This window comes from Ictalurus punctatus, chromosome 9, assembly GCF_001660625.3.
Source record: "Ictalurus punctatus breed USDA103 chromosome 9, Coco_2.0, whole genome shotgun sequence".
In the NCBI taxonomy this organism is placed as follows: domain Eukaryota; kingdom Metazoa; phylum Chordata; class Actinopteri; order Siluriformes; family Ictaluridae; genus Ictalurus; species Ictalurus punctatus.
Window position 1 is genome coordinate 4,558,469 of NC_030424.2, and position 14,983 is coordinate 4,573,451.

General features: G+C 43.7%; 8 non-coding genes across 8 annotated transcripts; all 8 read right to left on the reverse strand.

The window, feature by feature from the left end:
- Positions 1 to 462: 462 nt before the first annotated feature.
- Positions 463 to 535, reverse strand: trnar-acg (transfer RNA arginine (anticodon ACG)). Its single transcript has one exon. It is a non-coding gene; the product is annotated as a tRNA-Arg (tRNA).
- An 87-nt stretch (positions 536 to 622) lies between these two features.
- trnah-gug (transfer RNA histidin (anticodon GUG)) lies at positions 623 to 694 on the reverse strand. Its single transcript has one exon. It is a non-coding gene; the product is annotated as a tRNA-His (tRNA).
- Positions 695 to 2,027: 1,333 nt separating this feature from the next.
- trnae-uuc (transfer RNA glutamic acid (anticodon UUC)) lies at positions 2,028 to 2,099 on the reverse strand. The gene has a single exon. It is a non-coding gene; the product is annotated as a tRNA-Glu (tRNA).
- A 347-nt stretch (positions 2,100 to 2,446) lies between these two features.
- Positions 2,447 to 2,519, reverse strand: trnar-gcg (transfer RNA arginine (anticodon GCG)). Its single transcript has one exon. It is a non-coding gene; the product is annotated as a tRNA-Arg (tRNA).
- A 1,500-nt stretch (positions 2,520 to 4,019) lies between these two features.
- trnae-uuc (transfer RNA glutamic acid (anticodon UUC)) lies at positions 4,020 to 4,090 on the reverse strand. The gene has a single exon. It is a non-coding gene; the product is annotated as a tRNA-Glu (tRNA).
- Positions 4,091 to 4,437: 347 nt separating this feature from the next.
- trnar-acg (transfer RNA arginine (anticodon ACG)) lies at positions 4,438 to 4,510 on the reverse strand. The gene has a single exon. It is a non-coding gene; the product is annotated as a tRNA-Arg (tRNA).
- An 87-nt stretch (positions 4,511 to 4,597) lies between these two features.
- Positions 4,598 to 4,669, reverse strand: trnah-gug (transfer RNA histidin (anticodon GUG)). Its single transcript has one exon. It is a non-coding gene; the product is annotated as a tRNA-His (tRNA).
- A 2,309-nt stretch (positions 4,670 to 6,978) lies between these two features.
- On the reverse strand, positions 6,979 to 7,050 carry trnae-uuc (transfer RNA glutamic acid (anticodon UUC)). Its single transcript has one exon. It is a non-coding gene; the product is annotated as a tRNA-Glu (tRNA).
- Positions 7,051 to 14,983: the final 7,933 nt, after the last annotated feature.

Here is a 14,983-nt window from a genome sequence, read left to right on the forward strand (position 1 = left end):
CAGACGGGGCCAGGATGTTGGACGGGGTAAGAGAGAGCTAAAGCAAATCCTCCAGGTGTTGATTCTGGAATCTTCTGATTCATCCATTGCACCACTGGCCCTCAGAAAGCTTGTGGAAATGAGAACCTAACTACTTATGCTGTCATTTCTACTAAGTCAAGCGTTCAGCTGGAGAAGCTAAACTAACTTCAACTTGGGCCATACACTAAAGCATCGTCACAGACCTGTTCCACTGCCAGAAAATCAGCTGCTGGACCACGAGCGGGAGGCACCGGCACACTGTCGGCGTGCCTCGTTTTGCTTCCCACATGGCAAACTTGGAAGCCAGCTATAGTAAGCCAGCGTGCTGACTTGAGTAGGATCATGACTCGCAGCATTCCAGAGATTATGAGTGGTCTGCCGGAAACTCAGCTGCCAGAGTGGGTTGCAAAGGCACACCTTTGGAGTGAGGTAAAAGGGAACTGAGCCAACCAGGAGTTGAACCTAGAATCTTCTGATCCGTAGTCAGACGCGTTATCCATTGCGCCACTGGCCCACGGCGCCGTAGTCCGATCTACTTGTGCTTTTCCAGTGGAAAAGACATGCTCAACCTTAGGATTCAGGGGTGAGGTAGAAAACTCCATGCCGTGACCCGGATTCCAACCGGGGTTGCTGCGACCACAACGCAGAGTACTAACCACTATACTATCACGGCACTCTGCACATCTCGAATGAGGAGGGGTGCCACTCGGTCAGAAAATCAACTGCTAGATTCGACGTGGGACATTCTGGCACTTCTTTGGCCTGGTACAGTGAGAAATGTTGATTGCGTGTGCTATACTCATAGCAAGGCAACCTGTACTAGGTAAATGCAAATTCCCACCTAACTTCTAACAAAATCTTGCAATCTGATTTTGACCTTTATTGGAAACATGCAGGCCGTGGTGTTGTGTGAGAAAATGAACCTCAGGCACATCAACCTCCCGTAGCCTGATAAGTTTTTTATTTATTTATTTATTTATTTTTGACAGAAAACCATATGCTGGATGTAGTGAAAACCAGCCTCATTTCACTTTGCACAGGTTTTATCCAGGGACGTTGAGATCAACCTCACCCCTGAAAAGCGTGGTACAGTGAGAAATGTTGATTGCGTATGCTTTACTCATAGCAAGGCAACCTGTACTAGGTAAATGCAAATTTCCACATAACTTCTAACAAAATCTTGCAATCTGATTTTGACCTTTATTGGAAACATGCAGGCCGTTGTGTTGTGTGAGAAAATGAACCTCAGGCACATCAACCTCCCATAGCCTGATAAGTTTTTTTTTTTTTTTTTTTTTTTGTGACAGAAAACCATATGCTGGATTAAGAGGCACACCTTTTGCTGGATGTAGTGAAAACCAGCCTCATTTCACTTTGCACAGGTTTCATCCAGGGACGTTGACACCAACCTCACCCCTGAAAAGCGTGGTACAGTGAGAAATGTTGATTGCGTATGCTTTACTCATAGCAAGGCAACCTGTACTAGGTAAATGCAAATTTCCACATAACTTCTAACAAAATCTTGCAATCTGATTTTGACCTTTATTGGAAACATGCAGGCCGTTGTGTTGTGTGAGAAAATGAACCTCAGGCACATCAACCTCCCGTAGCCTGATAAGTTATTTATTTATTTTTGACAGAAAACCATATGCTGGATGTAGTGAAAACCAGCCTCATTTCACTTTGCACAGGTTTGATCCAGGGACATTGAGACCAACCTCACCCCTGAAAAGGGGCTACTACAGCCAGATTCAGAGCGGCAGCTTTACTAGTCTATTAGAGTTAGCGATCAGACGGGGCCAGGATGTTGGACGGGGTAAGAGAGAGCTAAAGCAAATCCTCCAGGTGTTGACTCTGGAATTTTCTGATTCATCCATTGCACCACTGGCCCACAGAAACCTTGTGGAAATGAGAACCTAACTACTTATGCTGTCATTTCTACTAAGTCAAGCGTTCAGCTGGAGAAGCTAAACTAACTTCAACTTGGGCCATACACTAAAGCACCGTTCCCATACCAGGAGTCGAACCCGGGCCGCGTGGGTGAAAACCAAGAATCCTGACCGCTAGACCATATGGGACATCCAAGACTGCTCGGGAAAATGAGAAAATGCAGCGCTGTCAATCGCGTCCCAACCGGGGTTTCCGGGGCCACGTAGTACTAACCACTACGTTATGATCGTCACAGACCTGTTACACTGCCAGAAAATCAGCTGCTGGACCACGAGCGGGAGGCGCCGGCACACTTTCGGCCTGCCTCATTTTGCTTTCCACATGGCAAACTTGGAAGCCAGCTATAGTAAGCCAGCGTGCTGACTTGAGTAGGATCATGACTCGCAGCATTCCAGAGATTATGAGTGGTCTGCCGGAAACTCAGCTGCCAGAGTGGGTTGCAAAGGCACACCTTTGGAGTGAGGTAAAAGGGAACTGAGCCAACCAGGAGTTGAACCTTGAATCTTCTGATCCGCAGTCAGACGCGTTGTCCATTGCGCCACTGGCCCATGGAGCCATTGTTCGATCTACTTGTGCTTTTCCAGCGGAAAAGGGCTAGAGGTCACAAAGACATGCCCAACCTTAGGATTCAGGGGTGAGGTAGAAAACTCCATGCCGTGACCCGGATTCCAACCGGGGTTACTGTGACCACAACGCAGAGTACTAACCACTATACGATCATGGCACTCCGCACTTCTGGATAGAGGAGGGGTGCCACTCGGCCAGAAAATCAACTGCTAGATGTGGCGTGGGACATTCTGGCACTTCTTTGGCCTGGTACAGTGAGAAATGTTGATTGCGTGTGCTATACTCATAGCAAGGCAACCTGTACTAGGTAAATGCAAATTCCCACCTAACTTCTAACAAAATCTTGCAATCTGATTTTGACCTTTATTGGAAACATGCAGGCCATGGTGTTGTGTGAGAAAATGAACCTCAGGCACATCAACCTCCCGTAGCCTGATGAGTTTTTTTTTTATTTATTTCTTTTTGACAGAAAGCCATATGCTGGATGTAGTGAAAACCAGCCTCATTTCACTTTGCACAGGTTTGATCCAGGGACGTTGAGACCAACCTCACCCCTGAAAAGCGTGGTACAGTGAGAAATGTTGATTGCGTGTGCTATACTCATAGCAAGGCAACCTGTACTAGGTAAATGCAAATTCCCACCTAACTTCTAACAAAATCTTGCAATCTGATTTTGACCTTTATTGGAAACATGCAGGCCGTTGTGTTGTGTGAGAAAATGAACCTCAGGCACATCAACCTCCCGTAGCCTGATCAGTTTTTTTTTTTTTTTTTTGTGACAGAAAACCATATGCTGGATGAAGAGGCACACCTTTTGCCTGCTGTAGTGAAAACCAGCCTCATTTCACTTTGCACAGGTTTGATTCAGGGACATTGAGACCAACCTCATCCCTGAAAAGCGTAGTACAGTGAGAAATGTTGATTGCGTGTGCTATATTCATAGCAAGGCAACCTGTCCTAGGTAAATGCAAATTCCCACCTAACTTCTAACAAAATCTTGCAATCTGATTTTGACCTTTATTAGAAACATGCAGGCCGTTGTGTTGTGTGAGAAAATGAACCTCAGGCACATCAACCTCCCGTAGCCTGATAAGTTATTTATTTATTTTTGACAGAAAACCATATGCTGGATGTAGTGAAAACCAGCCTCATTTCACTTTGCACAGGTTTGATCCAGGAACATTGAGACCAACCTCACCCCTGAAAAGGGGCTACTACAGCCAGATTCAGAGCGGCAGCTTTACTAGTCTATTAGAGTTAGCGATCAGACGGGGCCAGGATGTTGGACGGGGTAAGAGAGAGCTAAAGCAAATCCTCCAGGTGTTGATTCTGGAATCTTCTGATTCATCCATTGCACCACTGGCCCACAGAAAGCTTGTGGAAATGAGAACCTAACTACTTATGCTGTCATTTCTACTAAGTCAAGCGTTCAGCTGGAGAAGCTAAACTAAGTTCAACTTGGGCCATACACTAAAGCACCGTTCCCATACCGGGAGTGGAACCCGGGCGCCTGGGTGAAAACCAAGAATCCTGACCGCTAGACCATATGGGACATCCGCGCCTGCTCAGGAAAATGAGAAAATGCAGCGCTGTCAATCGCGTCCCAACCGGGGTTTCCGGGGCCACGTAGTACTAACCACTACGTTATGATAGTCACAGACCTGTTATACTGCCAGAAAATCAGCTGCTGGACCACGAGCGGGAGGCACCGGCACACTGTCGGCCTGCCTCGTTTTGCTTTCCACATGGCAAACTTGGAAGCCAGCTATAGTAAGCCAGCGTGCTGACTTGAGTAGGATCATGACTCGCAGCATTCCAGAGATTATGAGTGGTCTGCCGGAAACTCAGCTGCCAGAGTGGGTTGCAAAGGCACACCTTTGGAGTGAGGTAAAAGGGAACTGAGCCAACCAGGAGTTGAACCTAGAATCTTCTGATCCGTAGTCAGACGCGTTATCCATTGCGCCACTGGCCCATGGAGCCGTCGTCCGATCTACTTGTGCTTTTCCAGCGGAAAAGACATGCTCAACCTTAGGATTCAGGGGTGAGGTAGAAAACTCCATGCCGTGACCCGGATTCGAACCGGGGTTGCTGCGACCACAACGCAGAGTACTAACCACTATACGATCACGGCACTCCACACTTCTGGAATGAGGAGGGGTGCCACTCGGCCAGAAAATCAACTGCTAGATGCGGCGTGGGACATTCTGGCACTTCTTTGGCCTGGTACAGTGAGAAATGTTGATTGCGTGTGCTATACTCATAGCAAGGCAACCTGTACTAGGTAAATGCAAATTCCCACCTAACTTCTAACAAAATCTTGCAATCTGATTTTGACCTTTATTGGAAACATGCAGGCCATGGTGTTGTGTGAGAAAATGAACCTCAGGCACATCAACCTCCCGTAGCCTGATAAGTTATTTATTTATTTATTTATTTTTGACAGAAAACCATATGCTGGATGTAGTGAAAACCAGCCTCATTTCACTTTGCACAGGTTTTATCCAGGGACGTTGAGACCAACCTCACCCCTGAAAAGCGTGGTACAGTGAGAAATGTTGATTGCGAGTGCTATACTCATAGCTAGGCAACCTGTACTAGGTAAATGCAAATTCCCACCTAACTTCTAACAAAATCTTGCAATCTGATTTTGACCTTTATTGGAAACATGCAGGCCGTTGTGTTGTGTGAGAAAATGAACCTCAGGCACATCAACCTCCTGTAGCCTGATAATTTTTTTTTTTTTTTTGACTGAAAACCATATGCCTGCTGTAGTGAAAACTAGCCTCATTTCACTTTGCACAGGTTTTATCCAGGGACGTTGAGACCAACCTCACCCCTGAGAAGGGGCTACTACAGCCAGACTCAGAGCGGCAGCTTTACTAGTTTATTAGAGTTAGCGATCAGACGGGGCCAGGATGTTGCTTTGTTGCTAGGTAAATGCAAATTCCCACCTAACTTCTAACAAAATCTTGCAATCTGATTTTGACCTTTATTGGAAACATGCAGGCCGTGGTGTTGTGTGAGAAAATGAACCTCAGGCACATCAACCTCCCGTAGCCTGATAAGTTTATTTATTTATTTATTTATTTTTGACAGAAAACCATATGCTGGATGTAGTGAAAACCAGCCTCATTTCACTTTGCACAGGGACGTTGAGACCAACCTCACCCCTGAAAAGCGTGGTACAGTGAGAAATGTTCATTGCGTATGCTATACTCATAGCAAGGCAACCTGTACTAGGTAAATGCAAATTCCCACCTAACTTCTAACAAAATCTTGCAATCTGATTTTGACCTTTATTGGAAACATGCAGGCCGTTGTGTTGTGTGAGAAAATGAACCTCAGGCACATCAACCTCCTGTAGCCTGATAAATTTTTATTTTTATTTTGACTGAAAACCATATGCCTGCTGTAGTGAAAACCAGCCTCATTTCACTTTGCACAGGTTTGATCCAGGGACGTTGAGACCAACCTCACGCCTGAAAAGGGGCTACTACAGCCAGATTCAGAGCGGCAGCTTTACTAGTTTATTAGAGTTAGCGATCAGACCGCGCCAGGATGTTGCTTTGTTGCTAGGTAAATGCAAATTCCCACCTAACTTCTAACAAAATCTTGCAATCTGATTTTGACCTTTATTGGAAACATGCAGGCAGTGGTGTTGTGTGAGAAAATGAACCTCAGACACATCAACCTCCCGTAGCCTGATAAGTTTATTTATTTTTGACAGAAAACCATATGCTGGATGTAGTGAAAACCAGCCTCATTTCACTTTGCACAGGGACGTTGAGACCAACCTCACCCCTGAAAAGCGTGGTACAGTGAGAAATGTTGATTGGCGTGGGACATTCTGGCATTTCTTTGGCCTGGTATAGTGAGAAATGTTGATTGCGTGTGCTATACTCATAGCAAGGCAACCTGTCCTAGGTAAATGCAAATTCCCACCTAACTTCTAACAAAATCTTGCAATCTGATTTTGACCTTTATTAGAAACATGCAGGCCGTTGTGTTGTGTGAGAAAATGAACCTCAGGCACATCAACCTCCGGTAGCCTGATAAGTTTTTTTTTTTTGACTGAAAACCATATGCCTGCTGTAGTGAAAACTAGCCTCATTTCACTTTGCACAGGTTTTATCCAGGGACATTGAGACCAACCTCACCCCTGAAAAGGGGCTACTACTGCCAGATTCAGAGCGGCAGCTTTACTAGTCTATTAGAGTTAGCGATCAGACGGGGCCAGGATGTTGGACGGGGTAAGAGAGAGCTAAAGCAAATCCTCCAGGTGTTGATTCTGGAATCTTCTGATTCATCCATTGCACCACTGGCCCACAGAAAGCTTGTGGAAATGAGAACCTAACTACTTATGCTGTCATTTCTACTAAGTCAAGCGTTCAGCTGGAGAAGCTAAACTAACTTCAACTTGGGCCATACACTAAAGCACCGTTCCCATACCGGGAGTCGAACCCGGGCCGCCTGGGTGAAAACCAAGAATCCTGACCGCTAGACCATATGGGACATCCGCGAATGAGAAAATGCAGCGCTGTCAATCGCGTCCCAACCGGGGTTTCCGGGGCCACGTAGTACTAACCACTACGTTATGACCGTCACAGACCTGTTACACTGCCAGAAAATCAGCTGCTGGACCACGAGCGGGAGCCGCCGGCACACTTTCGGCCTGCCTCGTTTTGCTTTCCACATGGCAAACTTGGAAGCCAGCTATAGTAAGCCAGCGTGCTGACTTGAGTAGGATCATGACTCGCAGCATTCCAGAGATTATGAGTGGTCTGCCGGAAACTCAGCTGCCAGAGTGGGTTGCAAAGGCACACCTTTGGAGTGAGGTAAAAGGGAACTGAGCCAACCAGGAGTTGAACCTAGAATCTTCTGATCCGTATTCAGACGCGTTATCCATTGCGCAACTGGCCCATGGACCCATTGTTCGATCTACTTGTGCTTTTCCAGAGGAAACGGGATAGAGGTCACAAAGACATGCTCAACCTTAGGATTCAGGGGTGAGGTAGAACACTACATGCCGCGACCCGTCTTCGAACCGGGGTTGCTGCGACCACAACGCAGAGTACTAACCACTATACGATCACGGCACTCCACACTTCTGGACTGAGGAGGGGTGCCACTCGGCCAGAAAATCAACTGCTAGATTCGGCGTGGGACATTCTGGCACGTCTTTGGCCTGGTACAGTGAGAAATGTTGATTGCGTGTGCTATACTCATAGCAAGGCAACCTGTACTAGGTAAATGCAAATTCCCACCTAACTTTTAACAAAATCTTGCAATCTGATTTTGACCTTTATTGGAAACATGCAGGCCGTGGTGTTGTGTGAGAAAATGAACCTCAGGCAAATCAACCTCCCGTAGCCTGATAAGTTATTTATTTATTTATTTATTTTTGACAGAAAACCATATGCTGGATGTAGTGAAAACCAGCCTCATTTCACTTTGCACAGGTTTTATCCAGGGACGTTGAGACCAACCTCACCTCTGAAAAGCGTGGTACAGTGAGAAATGTTGATTGCGTATGCTTTATTCATAGCAAGGCAACTTGTACTAGGTAAATGCAAATTCCCACCTAACTTCTAACAAAATCTTGCAATCTGATTTTGACCTTTATTGGAAACATGCAGGCCGTTGTGTTGTGTGAGAAAATGAACCTCAGGCAGATCAACCTCCCGTAGCCTGATGAGTTTTTTTTTTTTTGTTTTTTTTGTGACAGAAAACCATATGCTGGATGAAGAGGCACACCTTTTACCTGCTGTAGTGAAAACCAGCCTCATTTCACAGGTTTGATCCAGGGACTTTGAGACCAACCTCACCCCTGAAAAGCGTGGTACAGTGAGAAATGTTGATTGCGTGGGCTAAATGTTGATTGCGTGTGCTATACTCATAGCAAGGCAACCTGTCCTAGGTAACTGCAAATTCCCACCTAACTTCTAACAAAATCTTGCAATCTGATTTTGACCTTTATTGGAAACATGCAGGCCGTTGTGTTGTGTGAGAAAATGAACCTCAGGCACATCAACCTCCCGTAGCCTGATCAGTTGTTTTTTTTTTTTTTTTTTGTGACAGAAAACCATATGCTGGATGAAGAGGCACACCTTTTGCCTGCTGTAGTGAAAACCAGCCTCATTTCACTTTGCACAGGTTTGGTCCAGGGACATTGAGACCAACCTCACCCCTGTAAAGCGTGGTACAGTGAGAAATGTTGATTGCGTGTGCTATACTCAAAGCAAGTGTTGGCTCAAATTTAGCCTATTACCCAAAAACATTTAAAACTCAACTTAGAAGCCAATACTCACATCTACCTCTGAGCCCAGTTGGAGATAGAAAAAATACACCAGCCGTGAGTGAGAAGAAGCAAGGGTCCAGCTTTATTGTTCCATTCCACCACACGAGATCCACACTGATGAGAATTCTCAGAAGTGATCCCAATACCCTGAGCTTAAGCTCCAGTATTTATACTGTATTTACACACTAGATAACCCATTTGTTTCCAGAAAAGGCCTATTTCACTTACACATAGAATCAGAACCCAGGCATTTCTAATAACCCAGAAAATAAAAACCCAGCGTTTTGAATTACATAGAGAATCAGAAACCAGGATTCTCATTTACCTAGGTGGTCAGAAACCAGGATTCTCAATTACCTAGGTGGTCAGAAACCAGGATTCTCAATTACCTAGGGAAATAAAATGACGTAGACAAGACGACTAAACAACCGGGAGGGACCTTGGTCTTATCGTTATCTCGGGGGGGGGGGGCAGTTTGACCCAGCCACCCTTATAACTGGCTCTCTTCATGGTTCTCTAAAAATTAAGGCTTTCCTTGCGAGACGAGAATCTTCACCATCTGAATCATGAGTAAGTCATATTTTTCTATTTTTCCTGTATTTCTCGTTTATAATTTATTTTCATATTTGCACTATATTTCTTATTTTATATATATTTATACTACTTGAAAAGCGGTTTACTGTACTTCCAACTTCTTAATATCATTGCAGTTCTACTGTCCTGCATATCCTACTATTCTGTTTTTTATAGAGTTTCTCTATTACTATAAGATATTATTAAAGTTATTCGTGTGTGTGTATGAGAAAGAGAGAGTGTGTGTGTGTATGTTGTGTCTACTTGCCCGCCCTTGACTGTACGAGCGTGTGTGTGTGTGTGTTTTAGCACTCCTCAGCTCGTACACTTCTTTCGACTATTTCGACTAATAACCCATAAAGATCTTTAAAGTGTTTTACCAATTTATCCACCTCTGACTAAAACCGCTTCTGTATGTCTAGGTGCCGGTGCCCGTCGTCAGTCCCCTCTCTCTCCGTTACTGGACCTGGATCTGGATCTGGACACTCATTACCAGCTTGTGCATCTCACGGCTGATATCATGATGCTACTTAACTATCTTCGCAGCACCCCCCCTAAGAATAGAGACCCGGGGTTCCCCCCTCTTCTTCGGTACAGAATCTGCCCCACGAACGTGCGTGTTGACGCCTCTACACAGTCAGAACCAGAACCCCCCTCTAGCTTCCAATCCGAGGATGATGTTGTCTTCTCTGATCCGGGCCCCGACCATTCGTCCCTCTTCTCACCCACCAGTCCGCCCGACTCTCAGTGGTCCGTTCACTTCACCCACCCTGATTTCCCCATGTCCCCAGGACGCACCCCATTTTCTTCCCCCTCTTACTCTCCTCCAGACTACGCACCCACCCGTCCTGTGAATTACCAATAAAATTACATATTTACTCATACTCAGTCTCCCTCGTGTTTATTTCATGTCATTTTTATCCACAACATTTCCCCCCTCTGAGGCTATGAAGCCTCATACAATACCTTAATTAAGCGGGTATCTGTGGAAAAACTGGTTCTGCCGCACCCCCTGGCCGTCCCACGCTAATTCCTGCGCCCGTCCCCGTAATCCAATGGGTCCCTTACAATAACCACTTCTACGCAACACTGATCCGAATAGAGCTGAGGAGGTTTTTTAGACCTGGTGGGAGACATGTGTAGATGTACCTAGCCATAACTCTTAACCCTTAACTTCTCCTTTTAACTATGTATATATATATCTCATTTCGAATCTAACTACCTTGATTATACTTTGTTTGCCTACATCGATTATAAGTGTGATTAACTGAGTTCCCCTAATCATTCATTACTACTACTACTGCCGTACGTATGAGTGGCCACTACAATAACTAACTACTTGATTGGATCTACACGTCCCTATCTTTCTCAACTAGGCCTGTCAGCCCACAGTTTTGCATTTGTCGGGACCTGCAGATTTTTGCTTCCCCTCAAAAACCAAACCCCAGTCTTTTGCAGTCAGGGGTGGGTGAAAAAACCTCCTACGAGGAAAAATTCCCACCCTGCCAGCACTATGTGCTCGGCAGCACCATTATACTTTTCTCATGCCTGAGTGCGTCATATCACAAACATTTTATAACATTTTATAACAATACTTGACAGTCTGTTGTATGCAATATCTCTCTGTATGCTGGTTGTCTTCAGCTCAAGCACTTTACGTACTGTAGAGAGCCACCCTTTGGGGAGAGGTTAGGCTAGCACGTACAACCAGGGCATGGATCTGCACATCTTCTCATCCTGTCTGCCACTGACTGAGCAGACCCCCCGTTGAAGCTTCGTACCGGACCTTCACGTGTTCCCCACCATCTCGTCATTGGAGGATTGAGGCATTCTCATAGTCAGCATTCTCTCGCGGCTCCGGGTGAACACCTCCGGGTGAACACCTCCGGTGAACACCTCCTCCCCCCGTTGAGGCGGTGACGCCTCACACATAACACTGCACTCAGCTGTGTTCCTGTGAATATATAGCTCCATACATAATAGTTAGTGGTCTTATATATGTTTTTGATTCATCTGCAATTACTCCAGCGGCCGTCCATCATAAGGAACAGACACAGACATGGGTCGACCCGTAAGCATTTCATGCGGTGTTAGATACATATTGCTGTTAGTCTGCATGTGATAGGTCATTAGTGCAAGAGGTAGAGCATCTACCAAAATACGTTTAGTATCAGCACAAATTACATCAAACACAAATCAGGGTATGCCAGACCTATCCAAGGTCAAGGAAAAAATAAATAATTTTGAGCACACTTCAGGTGATCCTCCACCGTTGCCTGCAAGTACAGAGATCATTCCTCTACCTTCCCCCTCGCACACTAACTAAGATCATGGGCAGCTGTAATACATACAGCAAGAAGTGCAGTCAGAATTCAATTAAACTATCTGTTCGATAAGTGGCGTTCCAATTTTTTCATAGAACCTCATTGCATTCAAACAACTCCAAACAGACGACACAATCCATGGGCCTAAACGTCAGTATTTATATTATTTTTTATTTATTTTTTATTTTTTTTTAACAATTCTACCCTTAACCAGGTTGCATTCTTTAGTGATAGACTTCAATTCAGCCAATTGGGCAGAACAGGGTGTTCATAATGTTTGTGAAATTTCGGACCCAAAACTTTTAAGCTCAACGAAATACGAATTTCGGCTGGGCAATCGTGAGTGTTCTCAGTGACTGGCTCCACAGAATTAATTACACCATTACAACACCACAGTTGGTGAGTTAGGCACACTAACAGGTTTAAGAATTTTAGTTCGGGTGGTACATAGATTAACCCCATATCCCTATATCCTGTTCTTTCAAAATAGAAATGACCTGGTGTGATGAACGTAAGATCGATGTGTGAGAGAGCAATTTTCCCAATGATCCACACTAAGAGAGCCTCTCCAGCCTGGCAATCCTTGTGCCACCAAATCCAATGTTTTCAATACATAAACTTCAGCCCTGTAAGCGCCGCATTCTCCTGAGCCGGGACCCCCCCAAGCAGCACCCCCCCTTTCAGTCACACGTAAGACACAGTCTTTGTTGTAGTTTGCCAGCCATAGTTCAGGTGCAAAGCATAGGTCCATTCAATGTCAGGCTTGTCCAAAGAACACCCGGATCTCAGGATGTTGTCCTTTAGTGAGCAATCAGTGATCTACTGCAGACCATACTTGATAACGTCCAGGAACATTTGTTGTGCTTTTATGGGGCGGAGGATGACCCCAATCATGTCCTGACGGCCTTGGGAGCGTGCAAGGGAGTCTATGACCACAGAGGAGTACACCGCAGGGGAGCCCACAGCCCCCGAAGGAGACGCTTCCAGGTGTCCTACTAATCTAGGCATGTTAAGGGGAGTCACGGCCTTGAGCTCTCACATGCAGTCACTTGGAAAAAAGCGCTGATCAATAATAATATCATGTGGAATGGAATTACAGTTATAGGTTACAGTTGGGACATCTTATATATATATATATATATATATATATATATATATCTATATATATATATATATATATATATATCTATATATGTATTCTATATCCATCATACTATAAATAATGGTTACTGGGTGGGTTGGTTGTATCGCAAAACTTATCGCTTTTGTTATCACAGCTTGCTGTAATAATGCTAGACTAAGTGGGCATGTCCTTTCATCCTTTTTCTGAGGATCGAAGATATTGTTTACAGGACAATAGTACTGGAAACTGGAGACAGACAACTGGGAACACACAACTGCAAAACCCATCATTAAATGTTCAATTTATGCATCAGATCTCGGTCTTAAAACGGTGAATATTCATCGTGATTTACTATACCCTGATTTTAATAAAGCAGTAAGCTATTAAAAACAATTCGACACGAGAGTTCAGTTTTTAACGTGTTAAGACTTCTAATGTTTACAGATCACTCAAGTTCGATATAAACACATCACAAGGCCCTGATTGTGTGGAGTCTGTATTTCTAAACTTAGCAGTTGATATTATTTTATCTCTTTTAACTTATCATTTTAATCCTTCATTGACAACGGGGTTATACCAGAAATTTGGAAATCAGCTTTCTTTTTTATTTATTTTATTTTATTAAATTAAATCAGGGACATCCAACTATATTAGATCATTACAGTCCAATCCTAAAGCCTCCTGTCCCTTGTAGACAGCTTTTTCAGTGAACCGTTCACATGTTATCAGTCTGCAAGAAGTCTAAGGTCATATAAACATATCAGCACAACTGTTGTTTTGAAAGTCTTAAAACAATGTCACGGTACCCTCTGCACTTCCTTGTCTGTTGATTTAGAAGAGGCTCTCAACACAGTGAATCAGGAAATATTGCTGCAGAGATTAAATAATGTTGGTCTATCAAATCATTTAAAAAAAAAATTACTAAAGTAATCTCCACTGCTCTAATCAATCGAATAACACCTCTCTTAAAGGGGTTTTCCACTCTCATGTATAGTTATCCCTGTAAAATAGTTCTAGTCCGTTTACTTTTAAAAGTACAAACCCAATTGACAAAGATACATTCTTATCCCTTCCTGTTTTTCATTTACCAGAAAGATATTGAGAAAGGAAACCAAAATTCCTTTAGTCTGGAAATTTGTGGTGCACACTACCCGAACATATTAACATTCCATCTGTGCTAACGAGTGATAATCCCAATAAGATAGAACTAAAATAGAGTAAATGAGGTTGAGATCTAGATATGCATTTACAGTCCTCTAGCCACTTTTATCCCACTAATTTTCATTCAAAACAACCTAGTGAATTTGGTTCTATGTGTACAGCACTAGTCTTTAGTCTAAATGGTATACATGCATGTACATGCATTTTGTTTCTTATTAACTTATAACTGTACCAAAATACTGTACTCAAAATATCACTCAGATCCTTCATACATGACATTTAAATGTTGCTCACTTTGGAGGAATGTGAATATGTATTTAACTTAGTCTAAAATAAAATTTATCATCTGTGAGCTTTGTTTCAATTTACCACCAAGTTGTTACCTTGGCTGAACGCACAATTGTAAGAAGCATAAGATTCGCCCTATAATTTTATCCATTTCATTTAAACTGTATTTGACCATATTAAGGTAGTGTTAAATCTACTCATATCACAAACCACATTTCCCATCCTTCACTGCGGTCCACAAACATGGCTGGCTGCCATGAACTGCAATTCCCAGATCACACACACCTGCATCTAGTTCTTAGCTCTCAGTTTTTATCAGTTCTCAGCTGCTGTATAACGTATTATCAATTCAATTCACTTCAGAGGTTGTGCAGTATATCCTCCCTTTCTCGAGTTTGTGACCACTGCTTTGTATTATTTAAATATTGTAACTCGTATATTTTGTATGACATATCCATAGCACACCGTATATGTATATATATATACACACACCCATATATTTGCATAACTACTCTATTCTATTCACCAGTCTACGGTTCAGGAAAAAACAAATCACTTCAAATTACACTGTTGTAAAGGGACCGTAATTAAACTACCTCCCAAACTCATATCAGCACAACATGTCGGCAAAAGGAACCATTATGCAAGGCTGTCTAATCCAGATACTCGTACTCCCTG